Raw genomic sequence first — 9,745 nt, 5'->3', positions numbered from 1 at the left:
GCATTCTAGGCAGGGAATGCCCCCCTCTCTCCTCTATTCATGATGTTCTGGCTTCGTTATGTGAGACCCGAGGAAAGAGAGAAGGGGGAAACCCCTCTAGCAGCTACTGTTTACTTAATCCACTCCATTCCTCATTATCTGGATGGCCCTTTATAGGATTGGAGACAAAGAACCAACAGTGCCCAGGTGAAATCATTGGAATACCCTCATCTGTTCCGCCATGCCACAAGGGCCGCCCAGATTTTATCATGGCTGGTACTATCACAGGCCATATCTGACTCACTTGTGGAGATAATATATTTCAGGCACACTGAAAAATCTAATTTAGATCCTGTTGACATTTGTGTTTCTAGTGCCCAAATTTACCACAGAGGTGACAAGCATTGCTCTTTTAAAAAAAGTCAACATTTGCATTCATTCTAGAGTTGCTCACAATTCCTTTTCCACAACCATGCTTCATTCCATTTACCATTCTTACACCTTCTATTTAAGGCATCCCATTCATTCCAGCAAAGTCAGATTAACCCAAATCAGCATACGTTTCTCATAATAAATATATACTGATTTCTTCGGCTCTCATGAAGTTTGCAAAATCTTTGCCAAATTTGTTCTAGAATTCATTCTTTCTCAGGAACATTCTTTTTCAAATGATCAATGTCCGGCTTATACTTATCAACAATCACATCAGAAGAATCATTATTTAGTGCCACAATTGCTGGTTCTTCATTTGGCCAAGGAACAGCCACCTTACACTCAGACCACAAGTAGCTAGAGACTGCAATTTCAAGTTACAAATTAAAGCAGTCCAAAACATTCTTTAAAAAGAGTTACCAACATATGAACCTTCTTGTACCACTTGCTCCTTTCACAATTTCCCAATTTTTTTTGTAAAAAAATAAGATCTGCTCTCGTCCTCAGCACGGTCACATTATTCCCTCAGTATACTTCTCTAAATGGGAACTCTGAAACTGTCCCTATTTCTGAATCACTTGTGAAACCCTTCACCTTCTTCCCTGTCTCATTCTTCATTTTACTAATGTCAACCTCACACTCATCAACTAAATCCTCAGGTTTGTCATGTGCCTGATTTGCACATCGCGCAGCTTCTTTATTCAAATATCTCACTTCTTTATTTTGTTTTTCCATTTTTTGTTGCATCTTTATTTATCGATTGACATATGGTAGAAATGTGGGTAGTTCTGCCCTTTCAGTCCTCCGTGGGCGCTCTTCAGTTTCTAGCCTCTGCCTGCTGGGCTCGCAGGCAGCTAGCCTTTTTCTGCGCCACTGGATCTTGATGCTGGCTGCGAGACAACTTTGCCCAATTCCAGCATTTCACCTTTACCTCTTTCGGGGGTTTCTTCTCCATCACTGGGTTAAAGTGGATACCAGAGTGGGCCGTCTGGTACATTGCCTCCATCATGTCAGAAGCAACACCAGGCTTCATGTATTCTGAGAACTTCTTTTTAAAGAGTTCCTCGTCATCGTCTGCCAGATGCTTCATGTAGTCGCTCACATTCTGCCCGTAAATGTGGAGCTGGTGCATGTATGTTCCGAGTCATAGCCAGGGAACCTCTTCATGCTGTGTGGAATGGAAAGCCCTCTATCCACTACCCCTTTCAGAACATTGAAGACCCTGTTCCCAGTCGAGGTTCTGGTCAGCCCAGCATCCAGAAAGCAGGTAAAGGCACCTGGTTGGCCATCAACATTCTCAACATTGTACTCATCCCCTGTGATCTCCACCTGTCCCTCGTACACCTTGTCCAGTCCAAACTTATTTAGCAGCCTGCAGGCCAAGAGCAGGCCAGTGCAATAAGCTGCTGCATAGTTGGTCAGCCCGACTTTCACGCCATATCTGGGGAGCTCATGGGAGTTTGCAGAGCTTACAATCATGCCTCCCTCAATTCTGGCGAACACTATCTGGCTAATAATATCCCGGTTCGTGATCCGCACTATCAGTCTGTACTTTGGGGTGTTGTATTTGTTCTTGTCTTGAATGACCAGGTGTTTCCGTGCATAGTAATCAGTCTTTCCCTCCCTGCGATGGTGGAACTTGACCTGGTACCTCTTGAAGTAAGGTTTGCTCTTGACAACGTTTACAAACCTCATTTTGTGCGCTTGGACGACTCTTCCCGGGACTCCTCAGGTAGCGACTTCAGCTGCGGGCGGCGGACTTCATCAACTTTATATGTCAATATCCTATTAAGGTCAATCGTTCTTTGTAACATTTCCCTGAATTAAACGTTTAAAAGACAAACTTTAATAACTCTGTATTTCTGATGTTCTTCAATAACCATAACCAAAACTGGGTCTGGGCTCACGGGCAATAAGGACAAGCCTCACTTATAAGAAAAACCAAAACGAGCACCAATATTGCCACCTAATTTCTACAAAGGTCTACGATGACCACTCAACCTACTGATCTAAACAGTAAGTCTCGGAACACATTTTTATGTCCAGAATAAATCAATTTTTAATCTCATATTTTTGTCAATGCATATTTAGAAAAACTTCACACAATTGTTACGAGACTTACTGTTTAGATCAGTAAGTTGAGTGGTCATCGTAGACCTTTGTAGAAATTAGGTGGCAATATTGGTTCTTCAATAACAGCAGCACTAGCAGCCACTTCAACTGGGGCTGGAGAAACAAATGCAGTATCTCTATTAGTACTCAGCATCGCTCTCATTGCAATCTTAGATGGGGCACTTGCTGTGGTACCAGATGTAGTTGTTCCCTGTACTGGTACATCCATACTATCTCCTGTTGCACCCCTATCTAGCACTACTGCAGGACTGGGTCCTTGTTTTTGCACTCTTTAAGTATATAGATGGGGGTCTAGAATTTAAGAGATCATTTAAAAGGTTATCCTCCTCATCTGAATCTTGGTTTGTTTTCCTTATTTTTCCCAAATGGTGTATTTATGCCATTCAGAAATGCAGGTGCAGATATAGAACACATTGTCTGTCATCATTTCTTATGCAGGCATTCCCTCTGCAGGTATTCTCTAACTTTCAGTAGTAGGTACAAGTGAAACTGGATTGGCTATGGATTGTCTTTGGTTTCTTTCACCACAGTGCAATTGAATCTTATAGATTGGAGTGCAAACTTTTACAGCATTCAGTTCGCTGTACTTCAGTTATGTTTTTTAAATATGGGTTTCTAGGCAAAATGTGGAGACATAAAGAGTTTAGAAAAAAGGGGAGTGCTCAGGGCAGAGGTGGGGCGGACGTTTCTCAGCATATGAGTGTACTACTGAATATCGACATCAACAATATTGTGGTGTAAGAACATTGAGAAAAGAATATGCAGGCACAAAACATCGAAAGTAAGGGTGTTGTAAATGATTTTGGGACCCTAGTGTAATTTTCCCGATTCATGCCCATATATAGGTATAAATCACACTATCCTTATATAGGCATAGAAATCATAACCATATTTAGACTTAGCCTATGCAGTCCAAATACGGCATGGCTACTTCCACTGGTTCCGAAAATCCAAAACGATTTCTTGGAAAAACCCGCCTTCAGCAGACAGGGACTTCCCCTTGCCTGAATATTGATTTATCCAAGAACTCATGGAGTTTTCAAAGAACTGAGTCTTTGATGACGTTATTATGTCCAGCCTTACGTCAAACTGGGCACCTTCAAGGTATAAATATGCCCACACTTGCCCAGTCAAACACACAGTGGTTTGGAGCAGTTTGACTATCTACCTACACGACACAGCTCGCCGCAGCAAGTGCCAAAAGAAGCCGACCCTCCAGCAGACGCACTGAGCGAGATGCTGGCTTTTCTCTAGAGAAATCCAGCTCCAGTGTTTCCAAGCTACCCTTGCGGGTTATTGGGAAATCGAGTCCTGAGAGAGAGATACCAGACCACCTTCATTCTAAAACCAAGGTACGGAGCTGATTAGAGAAATCTTGGATAGGTTATTGGCAAAAGAATACTGAAACTAAGCTACACCTCACTTACTGCCCTTGTACTAGATCTAGGTTAGGTACACCGGGGTAGGCGTATTTTAGAAGCACCAGTTGAGTACTTTTAGTCTTTATTTATTAAGGTATGTATTCTATGTATTGTATGGCTTAGAAACCATATCATGCTTTTACAGTATTATTTTATAATACTCTTCGTGCTGTACGCATTGTACTTTGCAACCAGTATTACAATTGTAGCAGTTCATTTCCTCTGCATGAGAAAGAAGACTGTTCAATAAATACTTTTATTGAAAACGCCTGTCTCTCTATTTCTCTGCACCTCTGGTGAAACGAAGCATGCACGATTGACTGAGTGAAATAACTATCTATTGTTTCCGCGACTCTGAAGATACGTTTTGATCTCGGGAAACAAAGTTGTCATGTTTTAAGCAGTTGTCAGAAACTAATCCCTTCTTGTTTATTCAAGAACGTTTCTAGTGACCTCTGAGCTAGCTGGCACTCACAATTAAGTCTAACATATTCGATAGAGACCTAGTCGACCTCAGTCCTATGTCTAATCTATAGTATATGTTATTCCAATGCGCAGAGTCTATTGGGAATATAGGAACTACACTACATGGCGCCCAACTTTTGTAAGGCGATAATTTAACGCTAGATACTAGAATAACTCAGTCGTGCTTTTCACACCGACCCTTTTTTTCCGTAAAATACTCTAATAGACGTCCGGAGAGGGTAAAAGGATATAATATCCGCCATAACTGAGTAGGACGAAAATCCTATGTATTAGTTTTTTGGTTTGTTTAACGTTGAAGGATACAATGTTCCAAAAATATTGTGCACCTTATCTTTGTTTCCTTGAAACATGCTCTGCAAACGTTTGGTCAACAAAATGTCAGAGAGTGACGATGAAAGGGAGAGAGCTGCAGCAGCAGCTCAGGCAGTTTTAGACGACACAAGTCTCCAACAAAATGACCCGGATGCTATACTCATCCCGGTAAATATAAGGAAAACAACCACTATAAAGCTTATAAATAATGGAGTATGCTCGAGAGGTGGCAAAGTAATAATTGTTATAGAGGCACATGAATATCGGCAGACAGAGGTATTCTATTCATGGATTCTGTTTCCTGCAGCAAATCCAGTAACCCACGAGTTCCACTACTACAAAGAAGAGGAACCTCCAGTGGAATACGTTCCTTTCGAGGACGTTGAAATTCCAGTAACTTACCAAGAGCATCAGCTCTGGTTTAAAGGTGCCCTACAACAACTAAATCACATTAACAGGCTCGGTCCACTAGGTAGACCAGGAGCAACATGGCCGGTACTAGCCAGCTATACACCACATCCTGACATTGAAAGAATGACAGGTCCAGAACTGTTAGCTCAAATAAAACAGTTAATTAAAATACATAGACAGTTGGTTCAATATGTCATGCAGACTTTAACAGTCCAACCTGCTATAAAGATTCCACAGCACACCCCTCATCAGGGGAAAACAAACAAAATTACACCACAGACTATACAATCAGTCATTGGTAAATTACCCCCAAAACGGGCACAAATTTCGTTCTGGTTAGCTCAAAAAATTACTCAGATAGAGGCAGTATTTCCCGATAGTACACCTCATGAGATACACAGGATTCTGACAATCTGTTTACCAATGGGGATCACACCAGAATCGCGGCAGCATGCAAGGGGTTGAATCTTGGAATGAAGTTACTAAAAGAATTCAAACAGGTCTCGGCTATACTATTAGCTAACATCAAAGGTGATGAAGCATCCATGGCAATCAGCCAACAACTAAAAGAAACTGATATAACAGAGCAACCATATGAACTTGCAAGAATTATTGAAAAATCCTATGAGGAACTAGGAAGAGATAGTTTGGGGGGAAACCAGTAAAACCCGAACTAACAGAAAATTCTGAAAAGGTTTTTATTAAAAAATAATCTCACTACTCCTAAAAAGAAGTGGGAAAATAGTAAACAGACGCTTCCTAAAGAGAAAAGCTCTCAGTCCACAGGTAGGTCTCCTCAAAAGGAGCCCTCTGAAAAGAGGTATAACCTCATAAATAGGGATAATTTGAGAAAACCTGATAGATATCAAGATATTGATACACGTTCCTCTCGTACCTTTCAGACTACCTCGCAGAAATCCGAAAGAAGAGGACGATCAGAACAGGTGCCTGCTGCTTTGTTAATGCAAATGCATTCGTGCATTTTTAGCATTGTGGCGGGTGGCGCTCAGCGCATCCTAACACCCCCCACGGGACAACCGCCCTTATGGCGCGCAGTCCCAATGACCGATAGGATGGCGGGCGGACTTCCTAATGGACCCCTTAATCTCTTATTGCAAAACCTTTGCAGTACAAAATGCACACAGTGCAGCACTGATGAATAACATTGTATGGCAAAAATATAAAACCACATTAGATATCTAACGGTTTCTTCTGTCAAAACATTGCACCAGAAAGCAGGAACTTGATCGCTTTCTCAATTATGGGGACACGGATACAATTTTGGCGTCTCCCCCAGCGATTCAAGAATAGTCCAAGGTTATTTTCAGCCAGAGTAACAGAGTTAATACAAACGTATGATGATGAAGCATTATCTTATGTCTATCTTACAGACGATGATTTGGATGTGCACTTGAAAAGAGTGAATACCATAATACTTGGGTTTGCCTCTGAAGGGTACAAATTCAGTTTTAAGAAATCACGAAATGCCCACCTCGACGTCCTATTTTTAGGATACGAACTTTCAAGTGAAGGCAAAAGCCTAGCAGCAAACTTTCTAGAGAAATGTGCGCTGCTCCATCCTCCAAAAACGCTTTAAAACTTACATTCAATTCTAGGTTTCCTGAATTTTTGAAGAACTTATGCTCTAAATTATGCAGAAAGGGTTAAACCTCTCTACGAGCTAATAAAACCTGATTTCAAACCAATTAATTGGACTCAAAAACACATCGAAATTTTGCGTTCAGTGCAAACAGATATGTTAGCAAAAACACAGTTACAGACACGCGACATGGTGCGCAATCTTGTGACCCGAATCATCCCAGGGAGATCCGGATTCACATACCTAACCTTTAATTAAGGTGAAAAGGTACCAATAGTTTCCGAATCACACTTGTACACACAAGCTGAAATGAAATTCACTTCAACAGAAAAGATTCTGACAGCGGTTCAAACTGCAGTAGCAAAAGAGAGAGCCCTCGCGCAGGGTAAACGCATAATGATCGTTACACCTGTACCTGCCTTAGAGGCTGTGACAAAAGCGAGCATTCCAATGCTAAGGCTTTACATCCGAGATGGATACAATGGGTTAATTCTCTTGCTGCAACAGACGTTGAATACGTTTTTGACCTCTACTTGAAAACACAAGAATTTCTACAATGCCAACCGAGATTCTGCCTCTAGAACATTACGGATGTATAATTTATACAGACGGATCAGCACAGCCCGCAATTGGGGGTAAACAAGCCTATAGTGCTGCGTGCACGATTGTTAAAGGTCGCTGGCGCGAAGGTAATTTTTGACCTATGGTCACTAAAACTCAATCACTCAGAGACTGTACAGTTCAGCGAGCTGAACTACAGGATTTCAAGATGGCGCTTGAAAATACCGATCGCGAATTCCCCATGCTCATAGTGTGCGATTCGTATTACTGCGTCCAGTCTTACAATGAATATCTGCAGAACTGGGTTCAAAACGGTTTCGAGACGCAAAAGGTGGCACAATTAAGCAGAAAATGCTTTGGGAACAAGTAGTTCTATTACAAAAAGAACTACCAAAGACTCAAGTGATCAATACACTGAGTCATCAGCGTGATGGCGTTCATGTTGCAGGGAATTCATTGGCTGATGTAGCTGCGAAGGCAGCTGTGCAAACGGCTTCCGTAGCTGCAATCACTCATTCAAAAACAGAAATAGATGGCGAAACAATGCTAGCTGTCATTGCCACTAGCAAAGGCAGCGGAGCTACTTTGCCACTCGAATATACATACATAATTGATGCAAACTGCGTTCCTTTTGCTTGAATCCCTGGAGTTGGGGACAGAGTAATTCCAAACCGGAAATGTAGAGGTGCTGTAATACAAGAAGCACATATGGAAGAGGGTCTGCCACATCAAGAGATCTCAAAATCTCAAATAGAACTGAAAGAGATGTACATGTGGCCAGGGATGAATGCCCATATTTACAAATTCGGAATTAACTGTGATACCTGTTACAGAGATCATGGCTTTGAAATCAACCAGGTACCTGACTACAGTGTAGCCACCCGAGTACAGACACCACTGTTTGACAGAATTAGGCTTTCTACACGCAGACGTCACCATGGGTGTATGCAGTCCCACAACTATTAGGACAAGATTCATTTGGATGTGGCCTCAGCGCTCGGCTGACACCCGAACTGTTATAAAAGGTTTGCGAGTCTTTATCGGCACATACGCAATCGGCATGCTACATTCTGACCAGGGTCCTGCGTTTAGCTCTCGAGCTTACAAAGAGGCCATGGCCATCTTGGGCATTGCATTGCGGTGCTCAAGTCCATTCCATCCTGAGGGAAATGCAGTAGTGGAAAGAAAAAACATTGACATAAATCAATCTATAACAGCTAGGGTATTAGGTTCGGGTGAAGGGTGGGTCAAACATCTAATAAGTGTCCAACGTAATCTTAATAATCTGCCAAGAAATTCTCTGGGTGGAATCACTCCATATGAATAACTGTTTGGTACTAGAATGATCATCCAGGACCTTGATCGTCACACTTCAGTGGTGGAACAAAAACATTTTGATATCAAAGACCGTTTGGCTGTTTTACAGGACTTAAATGAAATAAGAAGATGTCTGAGCAACACAACACAAAAGCCAAAGACTACTGAAGAAAAACCACCTGTCCCAGCAAGACCGGTCTGGATTCCAAAGATTGGGGATCTAGTCAGGAAAAAGAGCGCGGTGAAGAAGGAATTCGGGCCTTCTTACAGAAAACCAGCACCTGTCTTAGCAATCCACGGACCAAGATCAGTGTTACTACCGACACTTGCTGGAAAAAGGGAGAACAGAGTCGTGTCCATCGACCTCGTCAAACCACATCATGTGGCCGATAATAAGTAGTAGGCCCAGTGGACTCCCAAGATGTAGCAGACGACCAAATCTTGCTACAATCCAAGAGGTTCAAACTGAAAGACTTATCACCTTTGATAAACCTGCAGTGAGAAAAGAAGGACTATGCAACAAAGCAATGGAACTTGTACCTCTTGGGACCCAAATATCAGTTTGTCAAGAAACACCTGTTTACAATGATATAGCCTCTGACTATACTAATATGACAAAGGAAGAAACAGCTGCAGCGATTCTAATTCTAATTCTAATTCTGGATTTTACATCTAGCCTGGAAACATCTATAACGGAGGAAGGCCCACTTTTGTCGGAATTTCCGGCAATGTCTCCCACGGTCTCCCTTGACCTTTTGTCTCGGCTTAAGTCCGGCTCTCCGCTTGACCCTTGTCCGGCAAAATGTTTGGGGAAAGTAGCTCCGGCTTTAAATGCAGTGCTCAATCCTTTACTTAATGCTTCATTGAGCATGGGTGTTGTCCCTCAAGCGTGGAAGCATGCATTGATTCTTCCACTGATCAAGAAGACTAACCTTGATCCTCTCATCCATGCTAACTACAGGCCTATCTCTCTCCTCCCTGCTCTGGCCAAGGTGACCGAGAAGTACGTGCATAGCTCCATTTCCAACTTCATTGAGAGTAACAACATACTTCATGAATCTCAATCGGGCTTTCGCACGAATTTTAGCACAGA

General features: G+C 42.2%; 1 pseudogene; it reads right to left on the bottom strand.

Moving 5' to 3' along the window:
• Positions 1-1,228: 1,228 nt before the first annotated feature.
• Positions 1,229-2,106, bottom strand: LOC144819293 (large ribosomal subunit protein uL18B pseudogene; annotated as a pseudogene).
• Between the last annotated feature and the right edge of the window lie 7,639 nt (positions 2,107-9,745).

This window comes from Lissotriton helveticus, chromosome 2_1, assembly GCF_964261635.1.
Source record: "Lissotriton helveticus chromosome 2_1, aLisHel1.1, whole genome shotgun sequence".
Classification (NCBI taxonomy): domain Eukaryota; kingdom Metazoa; phylum Chordata; class Amphibia; order Caudata; family Salamandridae; genus Lissotriton; species Lissotriton helveticus.
This window is presented reverse-complemented; position numbering and strand designations above follow the sequence as displayed.